The sequence below is a fragment of the Bufo gargarizans genome, chromosome 2 (genome assembly GCF_014858855.1).
Source record: "Bufo gargarizans isolate SCDJY-AF-19 chromosome 2, ASM1485885v1, whole genome shotgun sequence".
Lineage (NCBI taxonomy): Eukaryota > Metazoa > Chordata > Amphibia > Anura > Bufonidae > Bufo > Bufo gargarizans.
The window spans coordinates 387,795,224-387,809,471 of NC_058081.1; positions in this window are offsets into that span (position 1 = coordinate 387,795,224).

Sequence of the window (14,248 nt, forward strand, 5' to 3'; positions counted from 1 at the left end):
CTCCGTTAACACGGAGCTTCCTGAAAAGGGCGGAGAATTCAGGATGGCGACGGCGATTGGCTGAGGGAACAGTGGGTGAGGACTGACGTGTGATGTCACTAGGGATAGAAAGAGATTTGGGCGGGAACGAAGAAATCTTTCAAATTTCAAAATCTACCATTTCAGGGACAATGGTGACAAGCTGAGCCGAGCGGCGTTTATGAGCCTGCGTTATACACTAGCCATTGTATCCTGCACTCTATTACACGGCAGCCATATATATGACAGTTCTATGACTGAACACAGGTTTTTACAAGTACAAATGTAGACCATTTTACTATATGTGTGTGTGCCCCCTCCAGCCATCACTTATTGTATAGATTAGTGCAGTGACCCTGTGTGGCATCGGGGCTCATGGACCACAGGCTTTGCACATCCACAGTTTACTGGTCTAACCCTTGTGGACTAAAGCTACCTTTACATGAGGCGATTATCGTGTAAATTATCGTTCCATCGAGTGTAAAAGCAATGAACGATAGAGCGACAATCGGTAGATTTCTCGTTGCTTCAATCGTTTGTGTGGGCATAAAAATAATAACTGGACGTTAACAATTTCATACGTTTAAACAGGACTCGGTCAGTGCATGCGCAATTCAAACACTCAAACATAAGGGTTAACGCAAAGAACCAATAAAATAAAATAGTGCAATTTATTAAAACATACAAACACGTATTAGTGGGATGGATGAGATAATGAATGGACTATCTCATGTACCAAGTCCGTAAGGTGCAGGTATATCTGTTAGGTTGGATCAAGCCTAGCTCGATGGAAAAAGTGGATAAAGTCCCGTTCTTATGCTAATAATTCCTATTGGGCAAAATCCATAGCAAACAGTCTCATAGCATGATAAGTAGAGCAAATACACAAATGCAATGCTACTCTGCAACCAGCACTCTGCCCTGCCTCTATGCTGGATGTTGAATGAGGAATGAGGCTCCAGGAGAAGTATATAGTGGGCTCAGCATGCATGTTGGTACTTGCATCCCTGGATCCAATGGAAGCTGTTATGGCACCGGACAGGGTTAAAAGCATAGTGTGCCTGCACTCCCTGGACTTTGTGTGGCTGACATGGCCCATAACAGGTAGGAACTAGTGTTAGGGACCACTCATAGAGGCGACCTTGACGTGGTGAGTGGCTTCTTACGCTTTGGCCAAAATGTACACTAATGCCTCATTTAACATCCAGCATAGAGGCAGGGCAGAGTGCGATTGCATTTGTATGTGTATTTAGCCATAGCAATGTGCACCTGCATACAGGGTTGTGCTGACTGAACCCCCCACATTTTTTTTATTTGTAGTATATATTGGAGGCGTAGCGATCTCCATGCAGTCATGCACACCTGACCAGTTAGTCTGCCCTGGAGCCAGTATAAAACTCAGTCTGCTTTATAGCGCCTAGCAGTAGCCATTTGGCTCCAGCAGAAATATATAGTGGGCTCAGCATGCATGTTGGTACTTGCATCCCTGGATCCAATGGAAGCTGTTATGGCACCGGACAGGGTTAAAAGCATAGTGTGCCTGGCATGCATGCTGTACCTGCGTTCCCTGGACTTTGTGTGGCTGTCATGGCCCATAACAGGTAGGAACTAGTGTTAGGAACCACTCATAGAGGCGACCTTGACGTGGTGAGTGGCTTATTACGCTTTGGCCAAAATGTACACTAATGCCTCATTCAATATCCAGCATAGAGGCAGGGCAGGGCAGAGTGCTGGTTGCAGAGTGCCATTGCATTTGTGTATTTACTCTACTTATCATGCTATGAGACTGTTTTCTATGGATTTTGCCCAATAGGAATTATTAGCATAAGAACAGGACTTTATCCACTTTTTCCATCGAGCTAGGCTTGATCCAACCTAACAGATATACCTGCACCTTACGGACTTGGTACATGAGATAGTCCATTCATTATCTCATCCATCCCCACTAATACGTGTTTGTATGTTTTTAGGTTTTAATAAATTGCACTTTTACTTTATTGGTTCTTTGAGTTAACCCTTATGTTTGAGTGCCGGTCCAATTCAATTCAATTTTACAGTTTTTGAAGGGGTGATTCATTTTGGACATTGTCACCTATCCGTGTATATAGAGAGTGAGACATGCCATTACCATTTATTCAAAATTACAATTTTGTCAACAATAATTGGCGCATCTAAAGGGTCATTTTTGAAATGTTCACTACACCTAGCAATGACTTGTTCATCGCTCAGTCATACCAATCATGTAGAGGTACCTTAATACCGTAGACCAGTAACTGCACGCACCAGATTTCCACCTCAGGTTGTTCTGCACAATGGTGGATTTTTTTGTGATTCAACCCTATTTATGGCTTGCAACACACTGCAATATTTGGGCGTGACAAATGTTGAGCCCAAAATCGCTATGTGGATGTACCCTAAAAACTTGGATTTAAAATCTGCACTTGCACATCCGTTTCGGAAGTTTTTTTTCCATAGTGTGTAGATTAGATTTGTTAAAAACTTATTAATTTTGCTGTTACAAGAGATACTCCTGTTAGCGCCACACAAATCGGGATGCAAAAGCTGCAGGTTTCCCATACATGTGTACACATTAGATTAGGTGGGGGGCCCACTGATCACAAGAATGGGGGCTCCGTACCCTGAAATGCATTGTGCTGCTGGTCAGAAATGTGCGCTACCGGACCATTCTTTCCGAGTGCTGTACTCAGCTCTCCCATAGAAATTAATGGAGCAGCGGCACACTTTTCTGAACATCTGCTCCATCCATTTCAGGGGGCTACACGGGTAAGACCCCCTCCAATCTGATAGTTATCCCCTATCCTATCCTGTTCATAGGGGAAAACTTGTTCAAACTGGGTTCTTGAACATCAGTTGAATGATTGATGGTTTCACAGACAAAGCCCCTAGAGGGAAATTTAGCAGTGGGCCGATGCCAAAGAGGCTGCCTGAGCCCTCCTCGCTCCCGCTACATAATAAGCAGAAGCATTCAGTATTAATTAGCAATGGGAGCATCAGGTACTTAAGTACTTGGCCAGCAGCCACAGATACTCTCCTGAATTCAATTGTACCGCTGCCCTCAGGCCGATGATAGAGTTGTAGATTGTGGAAGGGCATGGGAGCCCTTGGCTCTCTGCCTGCCTGTTCACCCTCATAGAACACAGGCCACTATATGAGGCAGTTTACAAATAGTGCATGGACACAGGCTGGAAGAGGAACCTATTAAAAGATGCCAGACTGCAATGGAATTAATTAGATACTATATGGGTCATCAGTAGGAAAGTCCAGGCAGCATGCTGAAGATAGGACTGGCTTGGTGCTGTGTCCACATCTGAACTCCTAAGCCATATCTTAGAGGGACACGGGCTTGACCATGGGTATAACTGTTGCTGCTAGGAGGCAGACACTAAGCACAAAAGGTGTGAGCTCCTTCCTTCAGCTATACCCTTTGTACAGGCACTAAGCTAAATCAGTTACTGTAAAAGCAGTAGGAGAAGCAAGACAAAAACAGGAAAACCAAAACTATGTACAAACCCAGAACCACGCAGACCAGACAAGGCCCCTAAACAAGAGAACAGTTGGGGGGAACCGTGTGTCCCAATGAACAGAAGAGAAACAGATTTTACGGTAAGTACAAAAATCTAGTATTCTCATCCGTATCATTGGGGGACACATGCTTGACCATGGGATGTTACAGAGCAGTCCCAAGGGTGGTCATAAAAAAATAACCCTCTAGCCAATCAGAGAACCGCCATCTGCAAAACTATGCCCCAGAGAAGCGTCAGAAGACACAAAGGACCGGGAAGGAGCAGCGGGCTTGGGGACCCCATGGTCTCCCGGCTCCTGGGAGGGAATGTAAGCAGCTAGGACTGCCTGAAATCCCACTAGAAGTCTGCCTCCTACAGACACTAAGCTAAAACTGATTTGGCTTAGTCCCTGTAGGAAGGGTATAGCTGAAGGAAAGAGCTCACACCTTCATGCTTAGTGTCCGCCTCCTAGTGACAACAGCTATACCCATGGTCAAGCCTGTGTCCCCCAATGACACGGATGAGAAACAGTTCACATGGCCAATGCCCATACGGTTGTGTGACTAGGCCATTAGAGACAATTAGAGAAAGGATAGAATGTGGAAGATATTGATGGCCAGGACAGAGGGGCAGCTTCTGAGGAAATATTTTGTGCCACACCATGGTATATGGTTCTGCAGAGGCAGTATTGTGTCCAGCTCGTGGTATTTGGTTCTATGGAGGCAGTATTGTGTCACACACTGTGGTAATTGGTTTAGCTGTGATAGTATTTTGTTCTGTACTACGGTATTACTGGCCCCATCTACTTGTGTTTGCAATTTGGACCCACTTACACCATAGGAATCACTTTTCGTTTTTTCCAGTGCCTGCACCAGATTTATGACAGGGTCTTAGGCAGACAGATCTTTGACTCCGTACTAACTTTTGCTTGGCTTACTATTGACACATTTACACAAGAATTGTGGCTTTCTGTTAAGCCTGCCCACATGTTAAGCACATTAGAAAAAAAAAAAAAAAAAAAGTGTAGAAACCCTAGCTGTGTCAACCTGCACCACTTTTGTAGAGATTTTTGACGTAGACACATGAGTAAGTCTGGGCCATTCTTTCAAGGGAAGATATTTTCACAAACTATTTTTTTTCCAAAATGTAAAAAAACAGATGACTTTTTTTTAAATCACAATGTGGGGCATTTCTACACTGGGCTTGATATCCCATTGCTCTGCTGGAGGATGTACTTCATTTATGAAGAGGCACCAGCATAAATTAAGTTACTGTGAACAGTTAAAGGGAACCTGTCACCGGGATTTTGGGTATAGAGCTGAGGACATGGGTTGCTAGATGGCCGCTAGCACATCCGCAATACCCAGTCCCCATAGCTCTGTGCGCTTTTATTGTGTCAAAAAACCCGATTTGATACATATGCAAATTAACTTGAGATGAGTCCTTTCCCTGACTCATCTCATGTACAGGAGTCATCTCAGGTTAATTTGCATACCGGTATGTATCAAATCAGGTTTTTTGACACAATAAAAGCGCAGAGCTACGTGGACTGGATATTGCGTATGTGCTAGCGGACATCTAGCAGCCCATGTCCTCAGCTTTATACACAAAATCCCGGTGACAGGTTCCCTTTAAGCAAGTTGAAGATTAAATGATCTCCAAAAGGCATACCTTTGAAGATGAAACACACTATTCAACATTTTAAGTAATATCAGTGTATTATTTTGGTTTTGTACAATTTTAGAATGAAAAAAGGAAAGGAATACCTTGTAAAAGTATGGGAACCCAAGGAGATTTAAAGGGATTCTGTCACCAAGTTTTGGGCTATAGAGCTGCGGACATGCACAGCTAGATCGCCACTAGCATGTCCGCAATATATCTGTCCTATTGGGCTGTATGGTTATAATTTCTTTAAAAAAGGATTTTATAGATATGTAAAGGAGTCTTGTATGTGTCCAAGGGGCTGTACTAACCTTCCTGGCGCCCAGCCGTGCCCGCCTGTGAAGGGGCCCAGCACCGCCTATGTCCTCCAAATCTCCTCCTTTCATCAACTATAGATTGCCGTAATCTCGCTATGCGCGAGCTCGCAGTGCCGGTATAGTGTTCCTTCCCTGTGCTGGCATCAGCCTCAGGGAAAGAACTGCGCATTGCGAGATTACGGGCAATCTATAATTGATGAAAGGAGGAGATTCGGAGGACATGTGCGGTGCTGGGCCCCTTCACAGGCGGGCGTGGCTGGGCTCCAGAAAGGTTAGTACAGCCCCTTGGACACATACAAGACTCATTTACATATCTATAACAATCCTTTTTTAAGAAATTAAAACCACACAGCCCTATAGGACAGATATATTGCGGACATGCTAGCGGCGATCGAGCCGTGCATGTCCGCAGCTCTATAGCCCAAAACTTGGTGCCTTTAAGCGCTCAAATAACTTTGTCTGAGGTCTTAGATGCTTAGGCTAGGGCTACATGGCAACCTCTTGTCACAGAAAAGTAGTGCAATATTTTTTATAATGATAGTCAAAAGAATCTCACTAAATCCATCCAAGTTGGATTTTTGTGCGACTGTTGCGTCACAGCATGTCGCAGTACAACACCTTTGACTATCATTACAAAAAATGTTGAGCAACACATTGCAATGTAGTTGTACCCTTTTTGTCACGTGACACGTCACTGTGTAGCCCTAGCCTTAACCCCTTAGGGACATAGCCTTATTTCACCTTAAGGACCAGGCCATTTTTTGCAAATCTGACTAGTGTCACTTTAAGTGCTGATAACTATAAAACGCTTTGACTTATCCAGGCCATTCCGAGAATGTTTTTTCGTCACATATTGTACTTCATGACACTGGTAAAATGAAGTAAAAAAAATATATTTTTTTTGCATAAAAAAATACCTAATTTACCAAAATTTTAAAAATTAGCAAATTTCCAAGTTTCAATTTCTCTACTTCTGTAATACATAGTAATACCCCCGAAAATTGTGATGACTTTACATTCCCCATATGTCTACTTCATGTTTGAATTATTTTGGGGATGTTACAAGGCTTAGAAGTTTAGAAGCAAATCTTGAAATTTTTCTGAAATTTACAAAAACCCAATTTTTAGGGACCACTACAGGTCTGAAGTCACTTTGCGAGGCTTACATAGCCAAACAAGACCATCTTTATTGCCCTGACTCTGCCGTTTACAGAAACACCCCATATGTGGGCGTAGAGTGAAAGGTGCGCCGTTTGTTTTTTTGAAGGCAGATTTTACTGGACTGGTTTATTTACACCGTGTCCCATTTGAAGCCCCCCTGATGCACCCCTAGAGTAGAAACTCCAAAAAAGTGACCCCATCTAAGAAACTACACCCCTCAAGGTATTCAAAACTGATTTTACATACGTCGTTAATCCTTTAGGTGTTGCACAAGAGTTATTGGCAAATGGGGATGAAATTAGAGAATTTAATTGTTTTGCCTAATTTTCAATTTTAACCCATTTTTTCCACTAACAAAGCAAGGGTTAATAGCCAACAAGACTGTATCTTTATTTCCCCGACTCTGCCGTTTACAGAAACACCCAATATGTGGCCGTAAACTACTGTACGGCCACACAGCGGGGCGTAGAGGGAAAGGTGCGCCGTTTGCTTTTTGGAGGGCTGATTTTTATGGACCGATTTACACCGTGTCCTGTTTCAACCCCCCTGATGCACCCCTGGAATAGAAACTCCCTAAAAGTGACCCCATTTTGGAAACAACAGGATAAGGTGGCATTTTTTGGGGGACTATTTTTAGGGTACATATGATTTTTGGTTGCTCTATATTACATTTTTGTGAGGCAAGGTTACCAAAAATTGAAATTCTGAAATTTCATCTCCATTTGCCATTAACTGTTGAGGAACACCTAAAGGGTTAATAAAGTTTGTATAATCAGTTTTGAATACCTTGAGGGGTGTAGTTTCTTAGATGGGGTCACTTTTAGGGAGTTGTTACTCTAGGGGGCATCAGGGGGGCTTCAAAAGGGACATGGTGTCAATAAAAAAAAAAGGCCATCAAAATCGGCCTTCCAGAAACCATGTCGATCCTTTCCTTTTGCTGCCTGCCTTTTACTGATACAGCAGTTTACGACCACAAATGTGGCATTTCTGTAAACTGCAGTATCAGGGTAATATATATTAACTTTTATTTGGTTGTTAACCTTTGTTTTGTTACCAGAAAAAACGGATTGAAATGGAAAAGTGCCCAATATATATATATATATATATATATATTTTTTTTTTTTGACAGTGTTAATCTGGGGGGTTAGGTCATGGGATATTTTTATAGCGAAAATTCTTACGGACGCGGCGATACCTAATAAGTCTACAATTAAATACAATATAAGTTACAATTATTTAGGTTTTTGACTATTTTCCTTTTTGATACAAAAATAAGAGTGTCTTTTTTTATCCGAATATCTTATTTGGGGGCAAATTTTTTGCGGGATGAGCGGACAGTTTTATTGGCACTATTTTGGGGGCTATATGACTTTTTGATCGCTTGCTATTAAACTTTTTGTTATGTAAGGTGACAAAAAATGATTTTTTTGCAGTTTTTTTGTTAGTTTTTTTGGACCGTGTTAATCTGGGGGGGTTGGGTCATGGGGTATTTTTAGAAAGGAGATTCTTACAGACGCGGCGATACCTAATAAGTCTACTTTTTAAATAATTTTTACAATTATTTAGGTTTTTGACAATATTTTCTGTTTTGATACAAAAAATTTATTTTTGTATCTCTAAAGTCTAAGAGTCCGTTTTTTTTTAATCCGATTATCTTATGTGGAGGCTCATTTTTTTTGCGGGATGAGAGGACGGTTTTATTAGCACTATTTTGGGGGCTATATGACTTTTTGATCGCTTGCTATTAAACTTATTATGTAAGGTGCCCTTTTTTCCTGGTACCAAAAACCCGGAAGCTCGTGTTTCCGGGCTTCCTACTGATGCCCCGTCTGCTGCAATTCTTATTTTGGCCACCAGATGGTAGGCCAAGATATAAAAAAATAAAAAAAAATATAATAATAATAATAATAACAACAACTATAGAGTTTAAATGGTATTTTAAAAATCCCTGATAGACCAAAATAAAAAAAATAAAAAATTAAAAAACAATTTATAGGCTCATATGAGCCACAAAGTCATCACAAAAAAATATATAAAAATTTAGTATAAGTTTAAAATCGCCCCCATTTCTGTATAATAATAAATAATAAAAACTAAACAATATAAACATCATGGGTATCACCGCGAATTAGAAAAAAAAAATTCCAATGCGGCGAATGGCGTAATGGAAAAAAGGGAAAAAACGGCCCATTTGACATTTTTTCATTTCTTCTCTTACACAAAAAAATGTAATAAAAAAAGTGATCAAAAAGTCAAACACTCCAAAATGGTATCAATAAAAACTACAGATTGTTCCACAAAAAATTAGCCCCTAAACAGCTCAGTAGACATAAGTATAAAAAAAGTTATGGGTGTCAGAATATGGTGTTTAAAAAATTATCAGGAGTTAAATTTTATTTTTTCACACCATTTCGACAAATAACCTATACATATGGGGTATCAGTGTAATCGTACTGACCCAGATCATGAAGGGCATGGGTCAGTTTTGCCATAAACGAAACACTGGGAACAAAACTCGTAAACCTCACTACATTTTATGCCATAATTAATGGTGGCATTAGAAAAAGTACAACCAGTCCCACAAAAAATAAGCCCTCATACAGCTATGTGACCGGAAAAAAAAAAAAGAAAAAAAGTTATGGCTCAAGAAAAATAGGGAAAACCGAAAAAACCTCCGGTATCCTAAGGGTTAAGAAATGGCAGTTAGCAGGAACAGTGGAGGTCAAGAGAAGGTCTGGAAGACCAATACAAATTTCCAGAGACAGCTGCTGGTAGGATTGCTAGAAAGTCAAATCAGAATCCCCACTTGACTAGAAAAGACCTTCAGGAAGATTTAGCAGACTCGAGTTGTGGTAGATCTACTGATCAGTGACACCTGCACAAACATGGCCATTATGAAAGATTCATCAGAAGAAAATCTCACTTATTTTCTCACTACAAAATTCTGCGACAGAGATTTGAAAAAGAACATCTAAACAACCCTGATGCATTTTGGAAACATGTCCTGTGGACCGATGAGGTTACAATAGAACTCTTTGGCCAATGTTTGGAGGAAAACACACCTGGGGATAGCTCAATCATGCTTTGAAGTTGTGTTGCAGCCAATGGCACTGGGAACATTTCACGGGTAGAGGGGAGAATGGATTCAATGAAATTCCAGCAAATTCTGGAAGCACACAAGTAAAAAAAAAAAAAAAGCTGAAGTTGAAAAGAGGATGGGTTCTAAAATGGATAATGATACTAAACACACCTCAAAGTCCACAATAGACCACCTCAAAAAGCCCAAGCTGAAGGTATTACCATGGCCCTCACAGGCCCCTGATCTGAACATTATTGACAATCTGTGGATAGACCTCAAAAGATCAGTGCATGCAAGACGGCCCAGAAATCTCACAGAACTGGAAGACTTTTGAAAAGAACAATGGATGAAATGATCATATGAGTGCAGGAAAATATCCCTGCGGGCGGCCCGATGTGCACAGCATCATTGTAATCTATGATGCTGTGCGCTCCTGTGTGCACGATCAATGCCGCTCTAGGACATATGGCCCGCTCACGGACCGGCTGTGGGCAAGATGCCAGTCTGGTGTTATCTAGATCAAGTCCCCCATTCTAGAGAACACTGGGTCAGTTAGACTCAATGATCAAACACTTCTCTCCTGTGGATAGGGAATTTAGTGGCACAACCCCTTTAACTCTGGCCATACAGATGACAGGGGCGATTTATCACAACTAGTGCAAACAAAACCAGGTTCAGTTGTCTATAGCAACCAGATTCCACCTTTCACATTTCAGAACTCCTATGGAGCATTTTTGCATGAACCCTAAAATGGAAACCACCAATGAGGGAAAGCTGTATGCTTTTCTGTTGTCAAACAATGCTTCGGCGTTTAACCCCATAAGGAAAGAGCCATTTAGGCTTTTATTTTTTTGTCAATGCAGCGATATGAGGGCTTGTATTTTGCAGGACAATCAGATTTTTGAAACTCACTGATCAGACACTTAACCCCTATCCTGTGGGACAACCACTTTAGGGGCTCATGCACACGACCAGTGGATGTTTTGTGGTCTGCAAAATGCAGATCAGCAAAACACGGATACCAGCTGTGTGCATTTTGGAGAATGCAACAGCCGACCCCTAATAGAACAGTCCAATGTTAGTCCATAATGTAAACAATAACAGGACGTGTTTTTTTTTGCGGAACTGTCATACACACATGGAATGCACACAGTTTTTTTGCAGACCCACTAAAGTTAATCATCTTCCCCATCTATACTGGGAAGAGAAGGACAGATTTGACTTATCTAGTGATCCCCATCCGTTCCAGACACTAGGCCTTTCTTATTCCCAAATGCTAAAATATATTCTAATTTCAATAGTGAGGTGATCCTAAAAAAACTCTTTCTTCTGTGTGAAGTTATAAGCAGTTTGAAGCTGCGCATATCTAGCAACCATAACCAGGTAACATAAATGGAGACTGCAGTTCTTGAAAGGGTGCGAGTCCTCAACAAATAACTGAACACTTTGTGACTCACCTTTCTGCTACAAGTGAACATCTATTAAATACCATGTGTTTTGTGTCAATCTATACCAGAAAGTCCATTGCGAGAATTACGGTCCGTGTTTAACCACCTCAGCCCCCCTAGCTTAAACCCCCTTAATGACCAGACCACTTTTTACAATTCTGCACTACACTACTTTCACCGTTTATTGCTCGGTCATGCAACTTACCACCCAAATGAATTTTACCTCCTTTTCTTCTCACTAATAGAGCTTTCATTTGGTGGTATTTCATTGCTGCCGACATCTTTACTTTTTTTGTTATTAATCGAAATTTACTGAAATTTTTCACTTAACCGAAATGTCATTTTTCACTTTCAGTTGGAATTTTATTTTTATTTTTTAAACGACATCTATATATACATTTTTCTCTAAATTTATTGTTCTACATGTCTCTGATAAAAAAAAATGTTTGGGTAAAAAAATATAAAAAAAAAAAATGGTTTGGGTAAAAGTTATAGCGTTTACAAACTATGGTACTAAAAAGCCGGAATTAGACTTACCGGTAATTCATTTTCCACGAATCCACCATGACGGCCCAGAGAGATTGACCCCTGACCTCTGTAGGGGCAGGAACAGAGATAGGTTTAAAAGGACCCCTCCCACCACCATTCACCAGTGAGTTCCAGATTATAGTGCCACAATCACCAGTTAATGAGTGAAAAATCAAAGTGTTTTTTTTTCTTCTTTTTTTTGGTATTCAGTTCATACCAAATTTTGGAGTAAAATGTATTTTCGGGGTGGGATATCATGCCGTCATGGTGGATTCGTGGAAAATGAATTACCGGTAAGTCTAATTCCGGCTTTCCACTTCACCACCATGACGGCCCAGAGAGACATAACAAATTATATACGTCTTAGGGTGGGGCAACGGCCTGAAGGACCTTGCGACCAAAAGCCAGGTCAGAGGACCTGGATAAGTCAAGTCTGTAATGTTTAGTGAAGGTATTTACACTAGACCAGGTTGCAGCCCGGCATATTTGGTCTAGGGAAGCTCCTGCTCTTTCAGCAAAAGAGGCCGACATGGCTCTCGTAGAGTGAGCCCGAATGACTTCTGGACAACTGATGCCCTCGATCCTGTAGCAGTCTGTAATAGTCTGTTTTACCCACCGGGCAATGGTAGATCTGGAAGCTGCCTTCCCCTTATTTTTACCGCAAAATAGCACTAGTAAGTTGTCCACTTTCCTCAGGTTTCTAGTGACCTCTAGGTACTTTAGCACTGTTCGTTTAACGTCCAGGGTATGGAAGCGTTCTTCTCCAGAATTCTTAGGGTTTTCACAGAAGGAGGGAAGAATGAGCTCCTGGTTCCTATGGAAGTCGGTTACTACTTTTGGTAAAAACGTCGGGTCTAGCCTCAAGGTGACACGGTCGTCCTGAATTGTGAGGTATGGTTGTCTTATTGACAATGCTTGGATCTCGCTCAATCTTTTTGCTGATGTTATAGCAATAAGAAAGGCCGCCTTCTGGGAAAGATGCTTCAGAGAACTTGAGTCCAGGGGTTCGTAAGGCGGACCTGTGAGTCCGTTAAGGACGGTGTTTAAGTCCCAGGTAGGCACCTTTGATTTGAGAGAAGGTCTTAGTCTGGCTGCAGATCTCAGGAATCTTTGGATCCATCTATGGTTGGCTAGTTCGGAATCAAAATATGCACTAAGTGCTGAGACCTGGACTCTAAGGGTAGAAGGACTTAACCCCGACTCTAGGCCCTTCTGCAGGAAATCCAAAATCATCAGTATATTCGGTCTGGTTTGATCTGGGGCTTTGTCGCCCGACCAGGTGCAGAACCTCTTCCAGATCTTTAAATAAATGGCGTTTGTCACCTTCTTTCTGCTGGCTTTCAAGGTAGAAATAACCCCCTCAGAGAGACCTCTACGTCTTAGAAGGTTGGACTCAGGATCCAAGCCGAGAGACTGAAGATTTCCGGATGGGGATGGAGAACCGGCCCCTGGATCAGGATATCCTTCCTCCTTGGGAGAATAAAAGCTTCCTGAGAGGAGAGTTTGGTTAGAATTGAGAACCAGCTCCTCTTGGGCCAGTACGGAGTGACCAAGATTACTCTGGCTCTGTCCCTGATGATTTTCTGGAGGACTTTTGGGATTAATGGGAACGGAAGGCATATGCAATGTCCCAGTTCCAGTGTAGGGAGAAGGCGTCGATCGCTAGGGGCCTGTCCCTTGGGTTTAGGGAGCAAAAGGTTGATACCTTTGCGTTTATTCTTGTAGCAAATAGGTCTACCAGAGGGAGGCCCCACCTCTGGACAATCAGATTGAAGACGTCCCTGTTTAAAGACCATTCCCCCTGGTCTATGGTAGTCCTACTGAGGAAGTCTGCTGCACAGTTTAGGCTTCCTTTTAAATGAATTGCAGATATCGACTTTACGTTCTTTTCCCCCCAGAGGAAGATCTTTTTGGACAGACCTTCTAGCTTCTGAGATCGTGTGCCCCCCTGATGTTTGAGGTAGGACACGGTCGTTACATTGTCTGAATAGACCTTTATATGTTGGTTTCTTAATTTTGGAGCGGCTACCTGTATTGTCTCCCAAACTGCCCTGAGCTCCCTGTAGTTTGAAGACTGGGCTGCAATACTTTGAGGCCAGTCTCCCTGGTAGAGGTCGAAAGCAATTTTTGCGCCCCACCCCTTTACGCTGGCGTCGGTATGGATAAGCACTGCTGGGGTTCTGAACCAGGCCATGCCCTTCGTTAGGTTTTTTGTTTGAAGCCACCACCGTACTGAGGATTTTATGTAGCCCGGGATCAGGATTTTCTTGTCCAAAGAAGATAGGTTCCTGTCCCACTTCCTGAGAAGCCAGGACTGAAGGGTACTGTAATGGGCCTGGCACCAAGGGACTGCTACTATGCAGGCTGTCATCTGACCTAAGAGACTTATCGCTTCTCTGCACGAGAAGGATCGACGTCCTAGGAAGGCTCTGATAGCCGACTGCAGGTTCTGGATTCTTTCTGCTGGGAGAAAGGTTGTTAGTTTTTCTGAATCTAACAGGACCCCCAGGA